Source organism: Neophocaena asiaeorientalis, unplaced genomic scaffold (genome assembly GCF_003031525.2).
Source record: "Neophocaena asiaeorientalis asiaeorientalis breed wild unplaced genomic scaffold, Neophocaena_asiaeorientalis_V1.1 scaffold336, whole genome shotgun sequence".
NCBI lineage: Eukaryota > Metazoa > Chordata > Mammalia > Artiodactyla > Phocoenidae > Neophocaena > Neophocaena asiaeorientalis.
This window is the reverse complement of record NW_020174788.1, coordinates 4,831,144-4,857,040: the sequence shown is the minus strand read 5'-3', so window position 1 is coordinate 4,857,040 and position 25,897 is coordinate 4,831,144.

Here is a 25,897-nt window from a genome sequence, read left to right as displayed (position 1 = left end):
AGAATACTATAAGACACATCTAGAGCATCAACAAAGCACCTGTACGTGATGGGAGCAAAATCTGCTATAACATAGACAAATTTTATGTCAAAGCTGGTAAATTCTGTGACTTTTCATTTACCTACATAATGTAACAGAATTTATTTATGCCTCTTCTTTCATGAAATATTCTCACTTCTATGGAAATACAGTGGATATCTAAATCCAAAACTCTTTTCCTAAGATAAAATTTAATTGTGAAAAGATTAATTTATTTATTCTCCTTATAAATTGTGATGTTTAAAGAACCTTCAGTGTTTCATTTTGTTGTTGCCCACTTGTAAAATTCTCTTACGAATACCAGAATAAAAAAGAGTATGGTAATATCTGCTTTACTTCCCTGGAAATGTGAGTTTTGTGTCTGCTGGGTAGGGGGTGAATTGGGAGGTGGGGTCAAAATCTATACATGCTTATGACATTGTGTGCACAGAAATATCAAAAGTTATATCTGTATCATCAAACAAATGAAAAAAAATAAAGTACAGAACAGCTGGGTTTTCAAACTCATGTCTCAAATGCTCTTTTCAGTTTTTTCCATATTCCCCAGCTGATTCCATGTGCTCCACCCGTATTGCTTTTCTCACTGCCCACAGAGTGGACCTTGCTTAGACGCCTCTCTGCCTTTGTGTCTGGCTCCTCTGTACCTGGAAAGTCGGCCTGCTACTCTCCATCTTTTAATACCGACCTCAGTTCCCGCCTCCCACATCTAAGAAGCCTCTCCTGGACACCTTCTGCCAACAGTCCAAATACATCAGTGTACATAAAGAGAAGGAGGGAGGAGAAAGTATATTTAAAATCCTGAGCCACTCCCCAGAGATTCTGACTCATAGACCTTGGAGCCCAAGAATTTGTATCTTAAAACCTCAAGAAGTCAGAATAAGGTACAGGTGGTCCACCAACCATGTGAGTCACTGCAGTGATGTGGCTGCCATGACCCTGCCCTCTGACTAATACATAAACATCAACTCAGTTAAACCTCATTCAATCCAGGTCTATATTGTGTCCTCACCAGACTACTTTCTTTCCTTTGAATCTTCCAGCACATGGAAAACATAAAATAAACCTAATCTGATGGCAATGGATACTAAACACAATGTTGACAGGCTTTCTGAAATACCACCAAATGCAGGACCCTTGGATGTCACCATATTTGATACAGGATTCAGGCTCTGGAGTGTCTCTTCCCACACATGGCATTCCTCCACCCTTCCGCATGATTTAGGCGTGGTTCATTCCCTACTGCAGATCATCATAGCAACTCCACAGGTAATGCAAAAAGTGACAGACCACCCTGCTGGAGGAGGCTGAGGTTAGATTTAATGTAACAGCACTCTGGTGGCTGAAAGATGACGCCCAGTTGATTTCCCCAAAAGGCTAAACACACACACACACACACATTTATAAATATACGTGTGTGTGTGTGTGTATAAAATATATATATATTACATTTTCCAGAAAGAGTGATTTAGATTAAACATACCAAACACTGCTCTGACTAAAATAGTAATCAGGCTGGGATGGGAGATGGAGGTGAATCCCATCATCTCTGGATGAGCAGAGACCATTAGATCTAGAAGGAAACAGCAATCTATCCATTTCCACACACAGAAGTCCTCTTACTAGAGGGGAAAGAAAATGTGTGTGTGTGTGTGTGTGTGTGTGTGTGTGTGTGTGTGTGTCTCCTGCTACCCCATGCTAGCTCCTCTCCCAGTGTCCTGGTCCCACTCCTGTCTTTGACTTCGAGGACTTTGTTCCATCAGTAAAATCCTTATTTATTCTTCTTAAAATTGAGTGTATTTTCTTCTCATCATAACAATATACACAGGCTCTTTTCCTCTAGACATGAGCCAGCAGCCTTCTTCCAACTCCCACAAGGGTGGGGAGGGGGACCCCAACCATGAAGGTACTCTGGAGAAGCTGAGATGAAAGATGGGTCTGGGAGACATCTAATGTATCCTGAATCAAGCCAAGCCGTGCTTTTTTAGTTTAAATGAGGCAAATTATCTTTTTTAAGGAAATACAAATTCACTGCTGAAATATTAGAAAAAAATAAGAAAGCACAAAGATAAAACAAGCACAAATTCACTACCAAAATATAATGTTAAAATGTGTCTTTTCGGCATTTGTTCTATACACGTATGTATTTACAGGTTTTACAAAATTGATATTCTATAAACAGCCTTGTGAAACATGATCATTTCAAACTTTGGTAATATTTCATGAATATTTTCTCATCAATAAATGCCCTTTTGCAAAATGATTAACAACAACATACTCTTTCATTAATGAAAGACCGTAATTTATTTTAACAATCCTATATTGTTGGCCTTAACCCTGTTTAAAATTTTTCACTATTCTAAAAAGCTTTTATTCACTCATGGGCAACATCTCTTAATATTTCCTTAGGATAAATTCCTAAAGGTGATATTGGTGGGTTAAGAGGCGTGCATTCTTCCCCAATGTTCAAAGCAGCATTATTTATAACTGCCAACGTATGGAAGCAACCTAAGTGTCCATCAGCAGATGAATGGATGAAGATGTGGTGTGTATATATATATACATATATACATATATATATATATATACAATGGAATACTTCTCAGTCATAAAAAAAATGAAATACTGCCTTTTGCAGCAACATGGATGGACTTGGAGGGCATTATGCTACATGAAATTAGTCAGAGAAAGACAAATACTGTATGATAGCACTTATACACGGAATCTAAAAAATACAACTAGCAGGTAAAACAAAAAAAGGAGCAGACCCACAGATATAGACAACAAACTAGTGGTTACCAGTGGGGAGAGGGAAGGTGGGGAGGGGCAATATAGGGACAGGGGATAAGAGAAAAGGATTATTAGGGGATTATATGAAACAGTGTGTGTGAAACTTTTGAAAATTATAAAGCATTATAACCTCTAAAAACTCTCTTTTAATTAAAAATAAATTTAAAAATAAATGTTATTTTAAAAAATGAGTTGTTTAAATGCTTTTGGACTATCTTATCTCTGCCTTAACTTCTTCTCAGTGTCCCACAGGTACAGTCAGTTCTGCTATAACACTTGTTTTGAAAGGCTAATTTGTTGCAACATGATTGATATACCAGGGTATATAATACATATTTGAGCATAATGCAAATTTTACATTTGCTTGTGTATAATTTCCTCTACAAGAAACAAAATGTACACATGAAATCACCTTACACATCCAACAGCTGCCTTGGTTCACCACACGCATAATGAGCTACATCCATCCACACAGATGTGTTATGACTTTCCTCCAACTTCGGACAGCCCTCCTTCCACTTCACCATAACTCAAGAGTGCAATCCTTCTGATGCCCACTTCCACAAGCAAAAGTTCAGGTCTTTTGCAAGGTGAAGGTCCATGTATACTGCATTTATTTTAATTTTTTTGAGGGGGTGCCGAGCCTCATGGCATGTGGGACTGTAGTTCCCCAACCAGGGATCGAACCTGCACCCCCTACATTGGAAGCGCGGAGTCTCAACCACTGGACCACCAGGGAAGTCCCTACTGCAGTTTTTACATATTTCTTAACCATTTAACTTGTAGAAAATTATGCTACCATTTTTGCACGTCACATGTGACACATGTCACATTATAACAAAACTGACTGTACCTGAAACTTAACATGGCTGAAACAACCTCAATTAGTAATCATGGCACAAACCTCCTCCTTTCCTATGTCATCTCAGAAGATGCTATCAACATCTACCATTACCATTACCAGTTAGAAGCCTGGGCATCACCCTCCAGCACCATGATTAGCAATAGAAACAACAGGTTCCCTTTACTGTGTGCTTATTAAGTGACAGGCAGAGTACTAAGTATTATTCTCTTTGATTTGCCATCGATTCAATTCTACTTCCAAAATATCCATGAGATTGTATTTTTTCCATTCCCACTTCCTCCATTCTGTCAGGCTCTCATTAACAACTGCACAGACCACTGGAATATCCACCAACAGAGAGCAAATATTCTCTGCTCCAATGCTTACGTTAATTATGCTGCTTGCTCTGCATGGTATGACCGTCCTCCTTTTTGTACATGATGAAATTCTGCTGAATCTTGAAGCAACAGCTCAAACGGTAAACCCTTCTTCATTTCTCTGGGAAGCTGTTTATCTGTATGTTTACAGCACCATTTTCCCTCAAAATAATTTAAATGAAATATATTACAAATATATGGCCAGCTTTTATTCATATGGCTAATTCTTTCATTAGTTCTTCTTAGTCATGTATGTAGCACTCATGAACCCCCAGCTCCCAATAAACCCTAGGATTCTAACAAAACTCTGCCTCTATCAACAAGGACCTTTCCACTACCCAAGCAAACCATTATGCTCAATTTCATGTTCATCCTTCCCTTGCTTTCATTTTTTACCATTTCATTGCATCTGTGTATATTCCTAAAATTTGTTTTATTTTGACTGTTTTTAACATCATAAAAGGAATAGCATGTTGTAGGTGATTACTGAGAACATTTTTTGCTTAGGATTATATTTTAAGGCTCATCCTCATTGTTTACATCACCATGATTCATTTACTTCACCAACTAATATATGTCCATCAATGTAAAGCTTATTGACTGGGTAATTCAGATCTTCTATCCTCTTGCTTATATTTCTGCATCCTTATCAAAAGAGGAATATTAAAATCTCCCATGATAATGATATACTTATCAATTTCTTCTTGAAGTTTGATCAATTTTTGCATCAAATTCTTTGAGATGATTGTATTTAAATTGTTATATCTTGGTGAATTGAATCTTTCACCACTCCCAGTATATTTTCCAGTAAATTTTCCACCATTCCCAGTAAATTTTCCATTTTTATATTATTTGTAATCTAACATATTATATAATAAAATGTTATTGTTTAAAGTCTGATATACCTATATCAGCATTCTTTGGTTAGTCTTTATCCAACACGTCTTTTTTTTTTTTTTTTTTATTACTTTCAACCTGTGTGTGCTATTATGCTTTTGGTGCAGATCTCATACATTTTTTTAAAATCCAATCTGTCCATCTTTATCTTTGAACTGGCAAGTTTGGTCCATTTACACTAATTGTGTAAATTGGGGTTATCATACATTTGGAGCTGTTTCTACCATCTTAAATTATTATTTATTTTTTCATCTTTTCCTATACATTTTTTTAAATTCTTACTTTATCTTTTTAATTTTAAGACAACATGAGGAATTTAGCACATTCTCACACTATCTGATTTTGCCTTCATACACTTATCACGTTGGTATTACCTATTACTGACTTTAATTCTGGGCTACTAAGGATATATTGTTATTCTCTCATTCTCTTTCTCTATTTTAAAAAGTATTTGAAAGTACTCAGTGGTCTTCCTGCAACCAGGATTCTATTAAAAATTCTGTCTTAAACTAACTCCTTTGCAGGGGACCTCTTCTTTGGAAACATTTAGAATTTATCTTTGTCTTTTGATATTCTTAAACATTACTGTAATATTCTTATTTCTTCTTTGATACTCCATACACCCTTTCAATATGAAATATCTCCTCTCTTTTTAATTGAAAATATAAGATAACTGTAGATGCACATACAGTTGTAAGAGATAATACAGAAAGATGTTCAAGGCTTTGCTCAATTTCCCCAAATGGTAATATTTTGTACAGGAAGATTTTTGCTTGGTTATTTCTCTGATTGGTTGTTCTTATTTCATACTCAATATCTGTTCTGATCTCCTTTTAGGCTAATTCAAGATTCTGGGTCATCTGGTTTGTTTGTTTTTCTAATATTTCTGCTTCTGACAGAATCGCGATTCTTCCTTTTTTTTTTTTTTTTTTTAAAATATCATGTCTCCAAAAGTCTTTTTATGTTGGCCTGACCCTGGGGTTATCAGCTACTCCGCCAGGCTTTGAACACAGGATGAAATCTGATCCCTATGAGTGTCAACCCAAAGAAGCTTGGGATATGATGAGGTGGTGTAGGGCCCCTGGCACAAGGTCACCCTTGTCAAACCTCCATACTCCACAAAACAACAGCTCATGAATGGGCTTTAGCTTTTACCTACTCCCCGTCCACTATCAGCCACTGATGAGTAAAAATATTAGAGGGAACAACTCCTTAAATTGTAATTCACTAGTCCTAGGACTAGAGGAGGACATGGGGAAGCCATTACCCTAATAATGAGTCCCTACTGATTTTCCTCAGCTGCTCACAGCATGAGACTTCTGCTGTGTCCTGATTTACTCCTGAAGACACCTGGACCAGAGGTCTGAGCCACTGCTGATGGCAGCCCAGCTAGCTCTAAAGTAACGGGGTAGGGAAAACAGCAGAACTTCAACATTTGGATAAGTTGACGCTGCCCAATGTCACTCAGCAAGTTTTAAGCATAATGGTAATGAGGGGATGGGCATTTTTTATATGGCTACTCTATGAGCTATTTATTAATCTAGAAAGATGAATAAAATGGAATTGACTCATTATAGATAAGATTTACTATCCAGACAAGTGAATCTAACTCTGCAGAAGAGGCAACCCTCAATCCCACAGGAATGCCAGAGTGAAGGCAAGAAGAAGAACTTAGACTTCTGAAGGTTCATGTAAGAGCCTGTGAAAAACAGAGAAGGAATGGTGAAAACTTTAGGGAAAAATAACTTTACCTACTTTACTTGCTTCTTTTTCATCAACCCTCATCTCCTCAGGTGTAAAACTGGGCTTAGCAAAAAACAGATTGGAGCTAAATCCAAGGAAGGGACCACAGACTGTTCCAAATTGTGGGCATAAACGTGTCCAGCTATTCCTTCTCTTGCCCATTTCTGATTCGCACTCTGGAGAATGGGCTCTTGCCTTTCTACAAACAATGTCACCTCCCAGAATGCTTCTCTTCACCTCTTCATACCAAATTCTGTCATCCTTCAAAAAGACTCAGTAATAACAATAACAATTTATAGAAAGTCTATACTGAGAAAGGCACTGTGTTAAATATTCATATGGATAAATTCCTCACAATAACCCTATTAGTAGTTAGGTACTGCTATTATCTCCATTTTATGAAAGAGGAACAAGCCTTAGAAGGGTAAGTAACTTGCCAAAGGTCACCTGGTCAGTAAGCAATAGAGCTGGGCTTTAATTTGGGCAGGCCAACTATGGAATCTGACATCTAAAACGCTTCCCAAATTTCCTGAACATCCAGAGCCAGAGTGGCTGTGCCATGGGTGGCAGTGCTTGTTTATGTTTAATATAAGAGCTGTTCTACTCATTTCTATTATACTATGGCAATCTCAGGCCTGAGATCTTGTCTCTCTAGGGAGATTATTAGAAGACAGAGGCTGAGGGCTTCCCCGGTGGCGCAGTGGTTGAGAGTCCGCCTGCCGGTGCAGGGGACACGGGTTCGTGCCCCGGTCCGGGAAGATCCCACAGGCCGCGGAGCAGCTGGGCCCGTGTGCCATGGCCACTGAGCCTGCGCATCCGGAGCCTGTGCTCCGCAGCGGGAGAGGCCACAACAGTGAGAGGCCCGCGTACCACAAAAAGAATAAAACAAAACAAAAAACAAACAAAAAAAAGAAGACAGAGGCTGAGCCACCGACATTTGCTTGTCTCCCCTGGAGTGCTAGGCAAACAGTAGTTGTTGAATGCATTTTTCTTGAATATGAGTCAAATAAAATCAAAATTAGGGAAATTATAGTAAGCAGAGGATAATATAAATTTGTAACTCTGGATCAGCAGAGATATTTCTTTTCTTTTAAGGTACATTATTCAAAATAAGAGGTGGAATCCTTTGTTGCTTTAAAGAAAAATAATATACATTGCACTAAAAATTACTTAAGCCTATTCAAACTGAAGAACTTTGATGTACAATTTAATATTTTTGGTAAAATAACTCAAAAATAACCCATAGAAGACAATGTTTCTCCTGTAACTTTTACAGAAGCAAGAGGGAGGAGATATGGGGATATATGTATATATATAGCTGATTTTATTCGTGATACAACAGAAACTAACAAACCATTGTAAAGCAATTATACTCCAATAAAGATGTTAAAAAATATCAAGTAAAACAGCTTTACATATGTTAATTTATTTTATGCAATTGTTTAAATCCACTCTTTAACAATGTTTAAAAGACATATTTAAAAATATTTTTTTCCAAGTTATCAGTGATCACCAAAATTAAAGTCACCAGAAACACTCACGGAATCTCAGTATTGCTGGGTCCCCATGGGACTCCTCCATTTGGATCAGTAATATTGTAGCATGAGTGGATAAACTGTCCACCAGTTAGTATTCATGTCTAGGAATGCCATGCACCTTTACATTGTCTTCCCACCCATGACCTCCTTTGCAAGTCAAACAACATTACTGATATCCACATTTACAAATCAGAATGCTAGGGCTCAGAGAAGTGACTGGCCAAATTCATGCATCTAATAATTAGTTTCTAGTATGAGGGTGGTAGATGGTACAGAGTTGGATTCAAATCCATTTATTTTCTCATTACCCTTGAAAAACAGACTTGAACTCTTGAGTTTAGTTTCCACATCTGTAAAATAGAGATAGCACCTTCTCTTTGATAGGATTTTTATCAAGAAAACAGATATTATTTGGAAAGCAACTAACATTGCCTCAAGCCTAATAAGCACTCAGTACAAAGTCACTATTATGATAAGGATGTACCAGGTGTAGTGGACAAGAACATAGCTTGGGAGTCAGAAAGACCTAGATTTAAATCCCAGCTCTGCCATTTACAAGCTATTCGACCTTGGACAATTTACATAACTTTCCCAAGCTTCAATTTCTTCACTTAAAACTGAGATAAAAGACTTTCAAGCCCTACCATGATAGACTAGCTTATCCTAGACTAACTCTCCTGCCAAATACAACTATGAAAGCTGTCCAAAATATGTAAAAAATGTTTGAAGCCACGGTAGATCAATGCAGGCAGAAATGAGGGGAGGTGGGCTATGATTTTTGAGAGATTCTACAAAGGGGCTATTTGTTCTGGCTTTTCTCTTTTCCTCTGAGAGCATTTTCCAAATTGTAGTGCAGATAAATAGAGCCCAAGAAAAAAATGGCAGCCTTAATGGACTGAAAAGACTAAAGTGAACATTCAAGACTGACAAAGCAGCTAGGACGTGAGGGCAAAATTTCAGAGAAAATACAACCTGGGCACTGGGCACATATTCCTCCCAAATTATTGATCAGATCCTAATATGTATTATGCAAAGGAAGACTCCAAGACACCCAGTAGGAAGAAAAATAAAAGCAACTGGAAGCATAAAAATCTGAGAAAATATTTCAGCCATCGTATGACTGAAAAGGTGGAATTTGAAGTGTAAGTGCCATCAAAGTGGACAAGCCTTTGCAAAGATCCTGAAATACCATGATGGTCATACCCTACAAATAAGAGCCACACCCCAGTAGAAAGGACAAAACTGAAATAGGCCAATCATAAGAAAGCCCATGACAAGATCAAGTTGACTCACCTGTACTCTATCGCCTACTAGGAGAAAAGTCAACCTCTTTGGAGAAAGACAACTTAATTTAGAACTTATACAACATTCTATCCATAACATTCATAATACAAAAAAAAATTTATAAGGCAAGCTAAAAAAAAAAAAAAGGACCAAATGACTAAATATCAAAAGAAATGGGTCAGTAAAAACAGACCACAGATGAGTCAGTAAGTAAAGGTATCAAACAGGAGCTTCAAAGTAACTATGATTAATATGTTCAAAATAATAAATAAAAATATACATATTCACCAAAGACCTGGAATCTATTTTAAAAATCAAATGAAAATTTTAGAACTGAAAAACACCACAACTGGTATTAGAATTTGAAACAAAGGTTTATTAGAATATTAGAAAAGGGAGAACAGAGGATTAGTGTGTTCTTTTGTGGGTTTAAAAAATATATGTAGACTTCCTGGCTTACAGAAAATAAAATGTGTATAGATTTAAAATATATAACAACAATAGCACAAAAGGTAAAATGGGTTAAACTGTAGTTAGGTCCTTGCATCACTTGGGAAATGGTAGAATCACTAATCTAAGAGAGTCTATGATAAATCCAGGAAGTATAATGTACTTCTGGGAAACCACTAAAGGAATAATAAGACAATGACTAATTAAAAAGCTAACAAAGAACATGGCGGAGTAGAAGGACGTGTGCTCACTCCCTCTTGTGAGAACAGCGGAATCACAGCTAACTGCTGAACAATCATCAACAGGAAGACACTGGAACTCACCAAAAACATCTAGAAGAATTAAAGAACAAACAAACAGAGATGAACAATACAATAACAGAAATGAAAAACACACTAGAAGGAATCAATACCAGAATAACTGAGGCAGAAGTACAGATAAGTCACCTGGAAGACAGAATGGTGGAATTCACTGCCACGGAACAGAATAAAGAAAAAAGAATGAACAGAAAAGAAGACAGCCTAAGAGACCTCAGGGACAACATTAAACATAACAACATTCTCATTCTAGGGGTCCCAGAAGAAAAGAGAGAGAAAGGACCTGAGAAAATATTTGAAGAGATTATAGTCAGAAAGTTCCCTAACGTGGGAAAGGAAATAGCCACCCAAGTCCAGGAAGCACAGAGAGTCCTACACAGGATGAACCCAAGGAGAAACTACCGAGACACATAGTAATCAAATTGACAAAAATTAAAGACAAAGAAAAATTATTGAAAGCAACAAGGGAAAAATGACAAATAACATACAAGGGAACTCCCATAAGGTTAACAGCTGATTTCTCAGCAGAAACTCTACAAGCCAGAAGGCAGTGGCATGATATATTTAAAGTGATGAAAGGGAAGAACCTACAACCGAGATTACTCTAACCGGCAAGGATCTCATTCAGATTCGACGGAGAAATCAAAAGCTTTACAGAAAAGCAAAAGCTAAGAGAATTCAGCACCACCAAACCAGCTCTACAACAAATGCTAAAGGAACTTCTCTAGGCAAGAAACACAAGAGAAGGAAAGAACCTACAAAAACAAACCCAAGACAATTAAGAAAATGGTAATAGGAACATACATATTGATAATTACCTTAAATGTGAATGGATTAAATGCTCCAACCAAAAGACACAGGCTGGCTGAATGGACACAAAAACAAGACCCATCTATATGCTGTCTACAAGAGACCCATTTCAGACCTAGGGACACATACAGACTGAAAGTGAGGGGATGGGAAAAGATATTCCATGCAAATGGAAATCAAAAGAAAGCTGGAGTAGCAATACTCATATCAGAAAAAATAGACATTAAAATAAAGAAAGTTACAAGAGACAAGGAAGGACACTACATAATGATCAAGGGATCAATCCAAGAAGAAGATATAACAATTATAAATATATATGCACCCAACATAAGGGCACCTCAATACATAAGGCGACTGCTAACAGCTATAAATGAGGAAATCAACAGTAATACAATAATAGTGGGGGACTTTAACACCTCACTTACACCAATGGACAGACCATCCAAACAGAAAATTAATACGGAAACACAAGCTTTAAATGACACAATAGACAAGATAGGTTTAATTGATATTTATAAGACAGTCCATCCAACAACAGCAGATTATACTTTCTTCTCAAGTGCTAATGGAACATTTTCCAGGATAGATCATATCTTGGGTCACAAACCAAGCCTTGGTAAATTTAAGAAAACTGAAATCGTATCAAGTATCTGTTCCAACCACAATGCTATAAGACTAGATATCAATCACAGGAAAAAAATCTGTAAAAAATACGAACACATGCAGGCTAAACAATACATTACTAAATAACCACGAGATCACTGAAGAAATCAAAAAATACCTAGAGACAAATGACAAAGAAAACATGACAATCCAAAAATCTATGGGACACAGCAAAAGCAGTTCTAAGAGGGAAGTTTATAGCAATACAAGCCTGCCTCAAGAAACAAGAAAAATCTCAAATAAACAATCTAACCTTACACTTAAAGGAACTAAAGAAAGAAGAACAAACAAAACCCAAAGTTAGTAGAAGGAAAGAAATCATAAAGATCAGAGCAGAAATAAATGAAATAGAAACAAAGAAAACAATAGCAAAGATCAATAAAACTAAAAGCTGGTTCTTTGAGAAGATAAACAAAATTGATAAGCCATTAGGCAGACCCATCAAGAAAAAGAGGGAGAGGACTCAAATCAATAAATTAGAAATGAAAAAGGAGAAGTTACAACAGAAATACAAAGCATCCTAAGAGACTACTACAAGAAACTCTGTGCCAATAAAATGGACAACCTGGAAGAAATGGACAAATTCTTAGAAAGGGATAACCTTCCAAGACTGAACCAGGAAGAAACAGAAAATATGAACAGACCAAACACAAGTAATGAAATTGAAACTGTGATTAAAAACCTTCCAACAAACAAAAGCCCAGGACCAGATGGCTTCACAGGTGAATTCTATCAAACATTTAGAGAAGAGCTAACACCTATCCTTCTCAAAATCTTCCAAAAAACTGCAGAGGAAGGAACACTCCCAAACTCATTCTATGAGGCCACCATCACCCTGATACCAAAACCAGACAAAAATACTACAAAAAAAAGAAAATTACAGAGCAATATCACTGATGAATATAGATGCAAAAATGCTCAACAAAATAATAGCAAACAGAACCCAACAAAACATTAAAAGGTTCATACACCATGATCAAGTGGGATTTATCCCAGGGATTCATCCCAGGGATGCAAGGATTCTTCAAATATAAGCAAATCAATCAATGTGATACACCATATTAACAAATTGAAGAAGAAAAACCATATGATCATCTCAATAGATGCAGAAAAAGCTTTTGACAAAATTCAACACACATTTATGATAAAAACTCTCCAGAAAGTGGGCACAGAGGGAACCTACCTCAACGTAATAAAGGCCATATATGACAAACCTGCAGCAAACATCATTTTCAACAGTGGTTGTTGGTGGGAATGTAAATTGATACAGCCACTATGGAGAACAGTATGGAGGTTCCTTAAAAAACTAAAAATAGAATTACCATACGATCCAGCAATCTCATTACTGGGCATATACCCAGAGAAAACCATAATTCAAAAAGACACATGCACCCCAATGTTCACTGCAGCAGTATTTACAATAGCCAGGACATGGAAGCAACCTAAATGCCCAACGACAGATGAATGGATAAAGAAGATGTGGCACATATATACAATGGAATATTACTCAGCCATAAAAAGGAAAGCAATCGGGTCATTTGTAGAGACGTGGATGGATCTAGAGACTGTCATACAGAGTGAAGTAACTCAGAAAGAGAAAAACAAATATCGTATATTAACACATGTATGTGGAACCTAGAAAAATGCTACAGATGAACTGGTTTGCAGGGCAGAGATAGAGACACAGATGTAGAGAACAAATGTATGGACACCAAGGGGGGAAAGTGGCCGGGGGGGATGGTGGTGTGATGAATTGGGAGATTGGGACTGACATACCTACACTAATATGTATAAAATGGATGACTAATAAAAACCTGCTGTATAAAAAAATAAATAAAATTCAAAAGTAAAAAAAAAAAGCTAACAGAAAAGTAAAAAGTTTAATATTGAAAATAATCGACTAATCCAAAAAAGTAACAAAGAAAAGGTAAATCAAATAGAAAACAAATAGCAAGATTATATAATTAAACCCAACTATCTCAGTAATTAAATGTAAATTGCCTAAATATTTCAATTAACAGACACTGTGTGAGACTGAATAAAAAAGCAAGATCTAATAATATTCTATTGGTAAGATATATTCTTTACCTATAGGGACACAGGTGGTTTTTTGTAGAGGGTGCATAAAATTAATCATCAAAATAGATTAAAGCTGACAAACTAAAAGAAAAAAATCCACAATCACAGTTGGAAATTTAAGCACACCTTTCTCAGAAACTGGTAAAATACTGATTGATGAAGAATCAATAAGGTTAGGGAAGTCAACAACATGACCATCATAATTAACATATATAGAACACTATGTCCAATAACTGCAAAAATACACTTTGTTTTCATGTGCATGTAGAACATTTACCAAAACAGACCCGATTAACTGTGGAAGTGATGCTACTGAGCCCGGGACATCTGGGCAACCACATCCACGCATATGGTTTCAACAGTTCCCCTGTTCAGATGCTCCCAGACCCAAGTATCTTCAGATCTCTCTTTCTCTCCCCTGATTTATGACAACAGGCCTTAGCTGGCACCTCTGTCTCCCTTTTTCTCCAATTCAGTACACTTACCACAGTGCTGATCCTAGAACAACATGCTCAATGGTAAAGAGCAGAATATTTGCTTGGTCTTAAATCTCTCCCTCACAGATTGCCAGTTAGTTACAAAAGGAAAAATACTAACAATATAGTGGAAAATTCAGACAATACCTTGACTATGCAAACGCAAGGAACAGCACCAGTGATGGCAGATGGACACTGTATGGCTCTGGATGTAGAACCCTGGGATGGACACAGTATCACTAATGGAGTATTCCAGCTGGAAATGTATAGCCTACTTCTTAGGAGGCTCCCAATGAGGAAACATAAGACAAACACAAAATAATGAGCATTCTATTGGGTTGGCCAAAACATTTATTCGGGTTTTCCCGTAACATCTTACGGAAAAACCCGAATGAACTTTTTGGCCAATCCAAACGTTACAGAGGAAGAGCTCTATTCTTAAGAAAAGTCAATAATGTAAAAGATAAAGGCTGAGGAACACCACTAAGTATTTAGAGATAAAAGTGCATAATACACTTCACTTATTCTCAAATAGCTTGTGAAAAATATACATATACATATATAGACAGAGACGCACAGAGAGACATAGAGAGAGGTGACAGGCCACACACACAGAGGAAGAGAATGATAAAACAAATAAAGAAATGTTACCTAATAAATCAAATCAAAATGCTATATTTGCATGTTTTCTATAAGTTCAAAAGTATTTCCATATAAAAATGAGGGGAGAAAATGTAATCGTTCTTTACAACCTAGCTGTGCTTCTTTATACTTCTGTGATCATGAGAATCACAGAAGACTTGGTAAAATGCAGATTCCTGGATCCACCTCCTACCACCAACCCCAGAGATACCGATTCTATGGATCTGTTTAATTCTTCGTTCTGAGGCTGGAGGTTTATTAGCCTAGTGGATTGGTGCCCTAACAGCAGAAGGCTGGTGATTTTAGGGAGTGTACAATTTGACATTAAATAATATTCACCCACACCACGAGAAAGCTTTTTTTTTTTTTTTCAAAATCCCTTTTAGTCTTTCTACTGACAACAAGAACCTATTTGAGCTGGTATGTCTTTAGCGTCTCATATTACAAGCTCACCTCCCCCATAACAAAGTTCAGACTTTGTAGCAGGCAACAATATTGAGTTCAAATTTCATAACACTGTTTTATATATATAGCTACTTTCTATTTATCTAACTGATACGGTCTCTATTAAGCCTAATGATACAAAGTTTCTATAAAAAAATAAATTTAGATGAGTTTACTAAAAAATTATTATAATAATGCAGGTGGGACACAGATATGACAAAAATTATAAAAGTTGTATAGCAAATGACTAAAGTTTAGAAATCACCACCCAAAAGAAAAAATTCAAGGTCAAACTGTCCCTGGTCTCTATTCCCATATTGTCTTCCACTACTCCACATACTCTCATACATGGTTTCCAGCTCCCTAAGCCAGCCCTGCACTCTCAAGGGTCTGGACCTGTTCGCCTGCTCTTTTCCACTTGCTGAATCATCCTGCCCTCCTTCCCATCCTGACAGTTCCATGAAAGGATTTCATCAATGTACACAGGCTATAAAGTTCTGGCCCTTTAAGAAAGCCAGAGGGAAAATGGGACATTTATTCTCTGCAAAAAAGAGCCCTGAGTCAGTGAGATAAGAATAGATGAAAGAGTAATTCTACTTCTAGGAATGCATCTTTCGGTAAGAATCAGAGGAGCACACAAATGTTTTTGTGCACTGGCATTCCTACTGTGTAATTTATAACAGCAAAATACTAAAACCATTAATGCCCAACAACAGGAGACTAGACATTATTCCATTATACAGAAGTACCATGGTTTTTTACAGTTTAACAGTGAAATCTATACAGTCAAAGAATTTTTGATGATATGGGAGAAATCACCATGGATATAGCAGACACCTTGATTTTCTCTCCATCATTCTTGTCCAACTTTCCATTCTTTTGCATGGCCACAGAATATTTGGGGAAATTGAACCTACCTGCAAACAATTTGTCTAAATTGTCTAAATTTATCTAAGCCAGTGATTCTCAAAGTGTGGTCTCTGGACCAGCAACATTAGCATCAGCTGGAAGCTTGCTAGAAATGCAAATTCACAGGCACAATGTTGATCTACTGAGTCAGAAACACTGGAGGCAAAGCCCAAAATCCAAGTTTTAACAAGCTGTCAAGGGGATTCAGATGCACACTCAAACTGAAGACCCACTGATCTGGGCTAATCATGGTAGACTGATCTCCCTTTATAATCCTGATCCAGGAAAAGACACATTATTCAATTGGGGCCAATGATATGCAAAGGAAAGTTTTCCGGGAACTTCTGGGAAAGGCTTTCCACACTTAAGGTAGTCTGCAGGACGAGATGGGCCCTCTTCCCCTGGACTTTTTGGGTACAGATGTGATGACTGGGATTGCTAAAGCCATGTTGCTTTATTAGTTGAGGAAGAAGATGGTAGAGCTGAGAGGATCACACAAAATGGAAGCAGAGCCACTGGATTAAAGTAATCCTTAATTCTCTTCTACCTCTGGATATTCGATTATGTGTGCTAATCTATTTCCTCACTTTACAAGCCAGTTTGAGTTGATTATTTTGTTACTTGTAGCTAAAAACTCCCATCTTATACATGGTATGATCCTAAGTTTAAAACACATATATAGGATCATGTGGGGGGAAAGAAGAGAAGAAAATGTATTTAACATACAAATCCTTGTTTTGTCTTGGTAGAAGGTTTATAGGCTTGTTTCCCCTGTATTTTTCTAATTTGTATAATGAGAATTACTTTTATAATCAGAATAATCTATTTTAAAATATTAGTTAAAGGAGGTTACTCTAAACATGTTCTTTTTAAAAGAGTCAAGAACCACTAAAACAGCAGAAGAGATAATGAATACAAGTGGTATGGGACCCTACGCAGATGGTATAAACCAAAGGAACCAAGAACAGAGTGCTCAGAATCAGTAGCAGTGAGGTGTTAAGAAGATAATTAACACATATTTTAAATAGCAACTGAATATAAATGAGAACAGATGGGGCTCAATAGCTATGAAAAGACCTAAGGCAGCACAAAGATGGAAGTAAAGATAAACAGGCAAATATTTAGAGGAAAGATACTTCAAATTAGTAACACTATACTCAGTTTGTAATGGGGTTTCATTTCCTTTAACCCTTGCTCCAACCAGTTACTCCAGGGTTCATGACAAGACAGTCATAAAGAAAGCCTGGTATACACAGCTTCTTAACACCTACAGGTATTACATGCTTACTTTTGGCAAATGCTGAATGCATATTATCTCCTTTAATCCTCTTTGAGGCAGATACTATTATTAGCCCTATTGTACAGGTTAAGTTGCTGACACTCAGGGTAGCTAGTACCTGATTTAAATTTATATTGGTGGAAAATGAAGAAGTTAAAATTTGAACTGTTTGGACTCCAGAACCTGCCTGCCTACTACTATCCATGCTACCATGGCAGCCAACAAACGTTTGTGGAAAAGTAAATGTCATTGTACACATCAGCTGGTTTTCTATGTGCTGCCGTCAAAATAAATGCTTTAAATTTTAACCATCAGGTAATATTCAGAGCAATGTAAATACCTTCTTAATCTTTGTTATCCATAAAGTCTAAACACTGTTGACCAGAGATAAACTATTATGGAATGGGTATCCCTGATGAAAGGCAAGTCAGAGCCTCTCAGAGGACAGAAGAAAGAGAAAGACTTGGGACTTGGAGCTCCGGACAGATGGTAAGTTATCATGTTTTCAGAGTTCAAAGTTAGTGAGCCCCAACGAGGGATCAACTATCACTAATGGACATGATGAGAATTGCCTAGAAGGGATTTAAAGAATCTCAGCCTACAACTCAAGCCCTGTTTCTTGACGAGTATTACTTAAGGAATAAATTTAACCAGACCAAGAGAAGCTGGGGGGAAAAAAAGAGTGTCTTTACAGGAAAGCAGCTTAAGAAACAGTGACGATGGGGTAGACAAGACACATCATGAACCTCTTCTCTGCTTCAATGCAGTTGCCCCAGGGGCAGCTCCTACCCAACGGGATGGATTTTGAATGTGCTCAAGATGAAATGCAAACCACCCAGAGGAAAAAAAAGTGATGCGTTCTGGTGACCACACCAAACTCAGAAGGAACGAGTGTATCTTGAATCCCAGCTCTTTATTTCTGATTAGATTTGGCTGCCTTTTTCCAGTACACCCCCAGCCTAGAGGACAGTGCCAGGGAGGAAAGACTGGCCAGAGAAGCCTTCATATTCCCACTGTGCTACCCTCCGAGACAATACGCTGACTCACAGCACCGCCAGGTCCCCTGGCTCCAGCAAAGATGATGCTTGGAACAGCATCCACTGTAACTGTCACTGAAAGCTACTTGTAGACGGAGCTTGCTCTTGGCTGAGACGTGCAGAGAAGGAACAGGGCAGAGAAGAACTTCATTTGTAGGGAAATAAAAAGGTGGCATCAGGACCCTGGGAGCCAGCTGGCTTTTAAACAATTAAGCTCACTTAGGAAAACAAAAGTTACTGCTTCCTATGCTTTCTCCCATTACAATTCTAGCTGGGGGGTTCTGGGTTTCCATTTGGCAGTGCGTTTGGCTCCAGTGAACACTTTTGAAGACATTCTGTTCCATCTAGGAGGTTTTGTGATCAAGAGGCCTCTAGAAATATAGGGGAACAAACGGACAATCTCATCTACCCTACTGGGTTAAAAGCTCAAATGAGAGTCTGGGCATGTATTCCCAGTGAGTATATATGTAAACTCACCACTGAGCCCAACACAGAGTAGTAGGTGATGAATGAATGAGTGAATGAATGAATGAATACTAACTTCCTAGGAGTACATTAGAATCTCAGGGTGGAGAACACTGCCTGAGAAAACATCCACTCCTGCCTCCCCAAAATCAGAGCCGCCCCCCCCCACCCCCGCTTAACAACATTCCTGGCAACCAGCAACAATCCCATGTCAACCAATTCACTATTCCTCTGCCTCACTCTAGGAAATCTATAGCATTTTCAAAAGGCTATGCTGTTTTGTTCACCCTTACACTGAACAGGAACCTTTCCTCCTTCCTGAAAATTAGAGCCATTGATCTCATTCTGTTATTTGAGATCCCCCCAAATTTAGCCAGAATACTTTAACAAGACAACCCTCTGAATATCTAACTCTGTCTTGGCTCTACTTCAGGCTTAATAGTCCCAGGCTCTTTAACAACATTCGGTATTTTTCCAAGTTCCCTGACCATATCTCCAACAGTCTTCAAAGTGTGACCTAAGGAACATTTGTCTCCAGTGTCACCCAACCAGTGTACCATGTAGCAGGACTATCTGATCCCTGGACTGAACAGCTTATTGATATGATTCCAGCCCAAAATGAGATAAGCATTTAATCAGTAGAAGGGACTTCTTAGAAAATACCTGTGAAGGGACCCTCAACTTCTAAAACATGGATTCATTCATTCAACAAGTGTTTACTGGGTCCCTAATACATGCCAGGACTGAGCCTGGTGGTGAGTACACAGAGGTCGTTCCCACCTTTGTAAGGCTTTGAGTACAGTGTGCAATGGGAAACCATGGAAGATTGAAGGAAAGAAATAGATGAAAAATCATTCTTTCATTCTCAGTTCCTTTCCCACCAAATGACTGATACACCTGGGATCCTCTTGGTTGCCTCGTTTTCATTACCTTTAATACCCTGGCCTGAGAACCCTCGTTTAGAGTGCGCTAGTGGAAGGAACAGGAGCCTGGATCTCAGAACTTGATTCTAGTCTTGGCTCTGCCACTGATTTGCTTTGTGACTTTAATTTTGTCATATGTTCATTAAAAAAAAAAAAAAGGCAGTCTAGGTCTCTAAGACCTCTTCTGGCACATTCTTTTTTGTTGTTGTTTTTTGTTTTATTTTTTATGGTCTTAGCAACATGGTGTTTAATCTTCATCACCCACCACCCTACAAAATACACACATTACATTCTCCCAAAGCTCAGAACTTGAGACTGAGACCCATTATGCTTTTCTGGGCTTCCCCAACAAAAGGAGATGTTGAGGATGTTGATGATAACAGTGAAGAAGCTGGTTAAGCTGGTGAAGACGGTAACGAGATCCATCATACTGGTCACTTCTTCAGCACTGGGCACTGTCTTGGGTCCTTGTGACAGGTTATCTTACTCTTGCTGACAACCACACACTGTAAGTAAGATCATCACCCCATTTCATAGGTGAAGAAATGGTCACTTGGCCAATGCCCAACGCTAGAACAGGAAGGGGGTAGGGTCTGGTGCCACCTATCTTTCTCCACAGCAAGAGTCATTTTCCGCTGGAGGCGACTCCAACCTGCCGCTGCCCCCAGCCCTGGGCTGACCTGAACGTTGGCAGGTAGGAGTGGCCATATCTTGGACAGCCTGGTTCTTCTGCCCAGCTGCTTGCCCCTCCCTGTTCTGGCACACTCTATGTGTTTATCCATATAGTTACCAGATCTGTAAGTGTTTTCAGGTAGAAATGAACTCTCTTCCAAGAACAAGACGCCCCTTTGATTGTCAAGTATACCTGATTCTTTCTCTCCCTTCCCACTGTTTTAGTCTGTTTGGGCTGCTATTACAAAAATACCATAGACTGGGTGACCTAAACAACAAACATTTATTACTCACCGTTCTGGAGGCTGATAAGTCCAAGATCAAGATGCCGACAGATATGGTGTCTGGTTAGAACCCTCTCCCTGGTTCACATATGGCCATCATCTATGTCCTCACATGATAAAGGGGGCCAGGGATCTCTGAGGTTTTTCTGGTTTTTTGGGGTTTTTTAATTTATTTATTTATTTTTGGATGCACTGGGTCTTCGTTGCTGTGCTCAGGCTTTCTCTAGTTGCGGTGAGTGGGGGCTCTTCTTCGTTGCGGTGCACGGGCTTCTCATTGCGGTGGCTTCTCTTGTTGCAGACACAGGCTCTAGGCACGCGGGCTCAGTAGTTGTGGCTCATGGGCTCTAGAGCTCAGGCTCAGTAGTTGTGGTGCACGGGCTTAGTTGCTCCACAGCATGTGGGATCTTCCGGGACCAAGGCTCGAACCCGTGGCCCCTGCATTGGCAGGCAGATTCTTAACCACTGCGCTGCCAGGGAAGTCCTGAGTTCTCTTTTTAAAGGGCACCAATCTCATTCAAGAGAGCTCTACTCTCATGATACAATCACTTCCCAAAGACACTCTCCCTCCTAATACCAGCCTAATACCTCTAAATGCATTGAGGGTTAGGATTTCAACATATGAATTTTCAGGGGACACAAATATTCGTCATATGGCACCCACACACAGATATCCCTCTGGTATTTTTCCGAGCCCCAGGGATAAAGAGAGGACACCCTTTCCTTCAGCCATAGCGCCCAGTTCATCACTGAGTCCTAGTGTTTCTGCCTCCAAACACATAGCTGAAATCCACCCTCTCAGCTATCACTACATACTATGATTGTTTCTCACTGGTCCTCCCACTCTCCCCTTTCTACCATGCAATCCATTTTCCACACATAACCAGAGTGCTCTTTTTAAAACTTAAATCATACCACCAAACCCCATTAGAATCCTCCGATGACGTCCTACTGCAGCCCAAATAAAATCCAAACTCCCTGCCTTGGTTTGTCAGGCCTTTCAGAGCTGGCCCTGCCCTCCTCTCCATTAGATCTTTCACCATTCTTTCCCTTACTCCCTCAGCCTCTGCCTCGATGGACTCTTTCTGTACATCCAACACATCTAATGCTTCCCACCTTAATGTCTTTATTCTTCCCCCAATCCTTTGCATGGCATAGTTCCTACTCTTTTAGATTTAGGTTCAAATATCACCACTGCAAGAAGCCTTCCCTCACTACTCCATCTAAAGAAAAACCAGTTAATCCCAGCCTCCCTCTCTCTATGTCCCTCCCTCCCTCCCTCCCTCCCACACACCAAGAGCTCTCATGATCATTTCTCTTTGTGTATTTCTATCAAAGCCCTTGTCACCTTCTAATGGTCTTGTTGGTTTATTTGTGTCCTCTGTCTACTCTACCAGCAAAAGTTCTGTGTGAGCAGGAACCTGGTATATCATTCTATTGCCAGTGCTTTGAGGAGCATCTGACAAATAGCAGATGCTTCATAAATGTTGGGTGAATTAATTGTAAGTGAAGGAATGAATTCATTATTGCCACTCTCATTCCTATTTCTTCTAATATTTGTGTGGGGACAGGGGAGGGAAGGGCAGAAATGGAGAAACAAAGGACATTAAAGAGTGATTACTGTGATGGTGAGAGTTCAGGAAAATACAAGGAGGAGTGATCACCCCTCAGAGCTGTACTCAACATAAACAAAGAAAGTTCGAAATGTCTAATAGCCAGAGGTGTCCAATCAAGAAATGGGCTGCTTTGCAGGTGAGTCACTCCCTTAGCCTGTGGAGAAGGAGCCTCACAGCCACCACCACGGCTATCGCAGAGGGGATGGATGTCTCCTGAGGGAGACTGGCCTAGATATCTTCAACTGATGCACTTGTAGCTGCAGTGGCCCCAAGCCAGCAAGCATGTGAGCCCTAAAACTCCAGCGAGGTGCTTCCTCCTCCACAACATACATTCAAATACTTTCTCTGCTCCAGAAGAACTGTCTCTTAGTGCCCTCAGCAATGAAATCTTGCTAAATGAAAACACTTCCCTCTATCTGCTTAAGAGGATTGGACTAAACTAGGCTACTGAAATGTAGTACATGGGGCAGGAGCCTAGCTGGGGCAGGGCAGACACATGAGAGCAGAAGCACAGACGGTCTGAGGTGGGGGGGGATGGGGGTTGTGTTTCATCTCAGTCACCGTTTCAGAGAGGCTGGAACTTCCAGTCTTTGGAGAATGCATGTTATCAGAAAATGAGTCTGCCCAAATGAGGGGTAACTTTTTCTTCCTTCACCTTGGAATGCTTCATTCCAATGCAACAGCAATGATTAAAATAAGACCGCTCCACCTGCTTGTAAGGATACCAGATTTTGACCCAGCTATCTTGCTTCTTATAGAGGCATCCATCAGCATGTGAACTGTAGATGGTACTCTTAAGACCTAGGCCCGGTAAGAGGAACACACACCAGAAATCAAGGCCACAGCAGCAACGCTGGCAGAAAACAGCAGCAGCAGTAGCAGCTATTATTTATTATCACCCTGTGTCAGGCTCTGTGCTAACTGCTCTGTGAGCATGGTCTCCGTTCATACTCATGACAATTCTAAGAACAAGAACTAGTATGACTCCATTTTACAGATTAGGAAAGTGAGGCCCTGGAATTAAGAGGCTTGCCCAGTATCACAAAGCTAGTAAGTGACTGAGCAGGGTGAGCCCCTGGTCTGCCTCCAGAACCAATAGTCTGAGCCCTGGAGCCAACCAGGCATCCCCAGGCCTGCTGGGGTTGCTCTTCCCGAGGCCTGGCTCTTCTCTCCAAGCCAGCATCAGCCTTTTTGAGAAGAATCCAAGTTCCAGAATATACATACTGGTTCTTTGATGAAAAAGATAAATCCTTGGAAATAATGTCTCCTGGTCACCCAGGATGATCTCTCTTCCTGTCTTTCCCCATAATTTCTTCCCAACTGTGATAGTTAACTTATGTATCAACTTGGTGGGGCCACAGTGACAGTATCTGTTCAAACATGATTCTGGATGTTTCTGTGAGGGTGTTTGTGGATGAGATCTACATTTAAATTGATGAATTCTGTGTAAAGCAGATTTACTTCCATAATGTGGGTGGAAAAAGTTGAAGCTCTGAACAGAACAAGACTAACCTCCCCCTAGCAAAAGCAATTCTTCCAGCAGACGACCTTCGGACTTCATCTGTGTTATGGACTGAATGTTTGTCCCCACAGCAAAACTCTTATCTTGAAACCCTATCCCCCAATGAGGTAGTATTAGAAGGTTGGACTTTGGGGAGGTAATTAGGATTAGATGAGATCAAGAGGGTGGAGCCTTCAGGAACGGGATTAGTGCCCTTATAAGAGTCATGAGAGTGCTTGCTTCCTCTCTGTCTGCTACATGAGGATGTGAGGATACAACAGAGGGCAGCAGTCAGCAAAACAGAAAGGAGCACTTGCCAGAATCTGACCATGCTGACAGCCTGGTCTGGGACTTCCAGCCTCCAGAACTGTGAAAAATAAATGTCTCTTATTTATAAGCCACCCAGTCTATAGCATTCTGTTACAGCAGCCCAGACTAAGACAATCTGCAACATCGGGTCTTCCTGGTTCACCAGGAGACCGCCTTTAGACTTGAACTGCAGCTCTTTCCTGAGTCTCCACCTGCCAGTCCCCCATCAGATTTTGGACCTGGCAAGTCTCCACAATCACAAAAGACAATTTCCTAAAATAAACATCTTTGTGTGTGTGCATGTGTGTATGTGTGTGTGTATCTGTCTGTCTTGATGGACAGACAGATAAAAATTTATATCCTATTGATTTTGTTTCTCTGGAGACCCCTGACTAATTCACCAACCTAACTTCCTGACTGCAGAACAATTCCCATGTTCGTCCAACAAGTTCTCAGCAAGTTCAATCATTTATTCAGTTTTGCCCACCATATATTGGGTCTTGCAGGACCACACTTCTCAAACCGAAATGTGCTCAGGAATCACCCACAGGACCTGTAAAAGTATAGATCCAAACACAGCAGGTCTCTGTTTCTGCCATGCCCTAAGATAATGCTGATAAGCTGGTTCATTAACCACGCTTTGAGTGGCAAGATGGTAGGGACAAAAGCAAAGAATATGCCAGAGTGTGTCCAGGAATATTCTTAACCTACCACTAAGGCTAGTCAATTTTAAAGAAAGAAAAGAAAATCTGGTTTGTTTTTGGTCCAGTCCTCTATCCTGGAGACATTAGGTCTTAAAAGCTGTAACCTGCCACTCACCCTAGCCCAGAAAAGCTCTGTCACATTGTTCTCCAATCATATCCCCTTTTCCTCTTAAAAAGAAACCAGCAGTTGGCAATACCTAAGGAGAAAAACACAATTAAACCCCAAAGGGGAAAAAAAAAAAACCCCACAGCCCTTCCATTTCAATTAGAATCAGCGGCTGCTGGAAATGGGCAAATTTAGAGCTGTAATACCAATGGAAACAGTGAATTCTCAATTGTGATCAAAGGCTTCATTTAGCAGCCTGAAAAGCAAGCACAAGCTTGACTGAACGAGAGAGATCGCCTCCAAATCATCCAGGCAAAATCAAATAGCCTTGAAAAATATAATGCATCAGATGGAGAGGAATAAGCCCTGGGCTCCAACACCTCCCGCCTCGCCTGTAGATCCCCCAGCATCAGAAACGAGAGACCTTAGAGGTCACCTGGTCCCACTCCCCATGCACTGTGGCAATCCACTTTAGACCAGGGCTATCAAAATCTTTGGCTAGAATGCACAGAAATACATTTACATCCAACCCAGTGTACACATGCTGTAGTGAACGCTTCACAAAATGTATTTATCATTTCTATATGTGAAGTGTTCTAATACTTACTCTTCTTTTTCATGCTTTTAAATACTGTCAAAAGCCTCAAAATGGATCTCAAGACTCACTAAGGGGTCAAGACCCACAGTTTGAAAAACACTACTTTA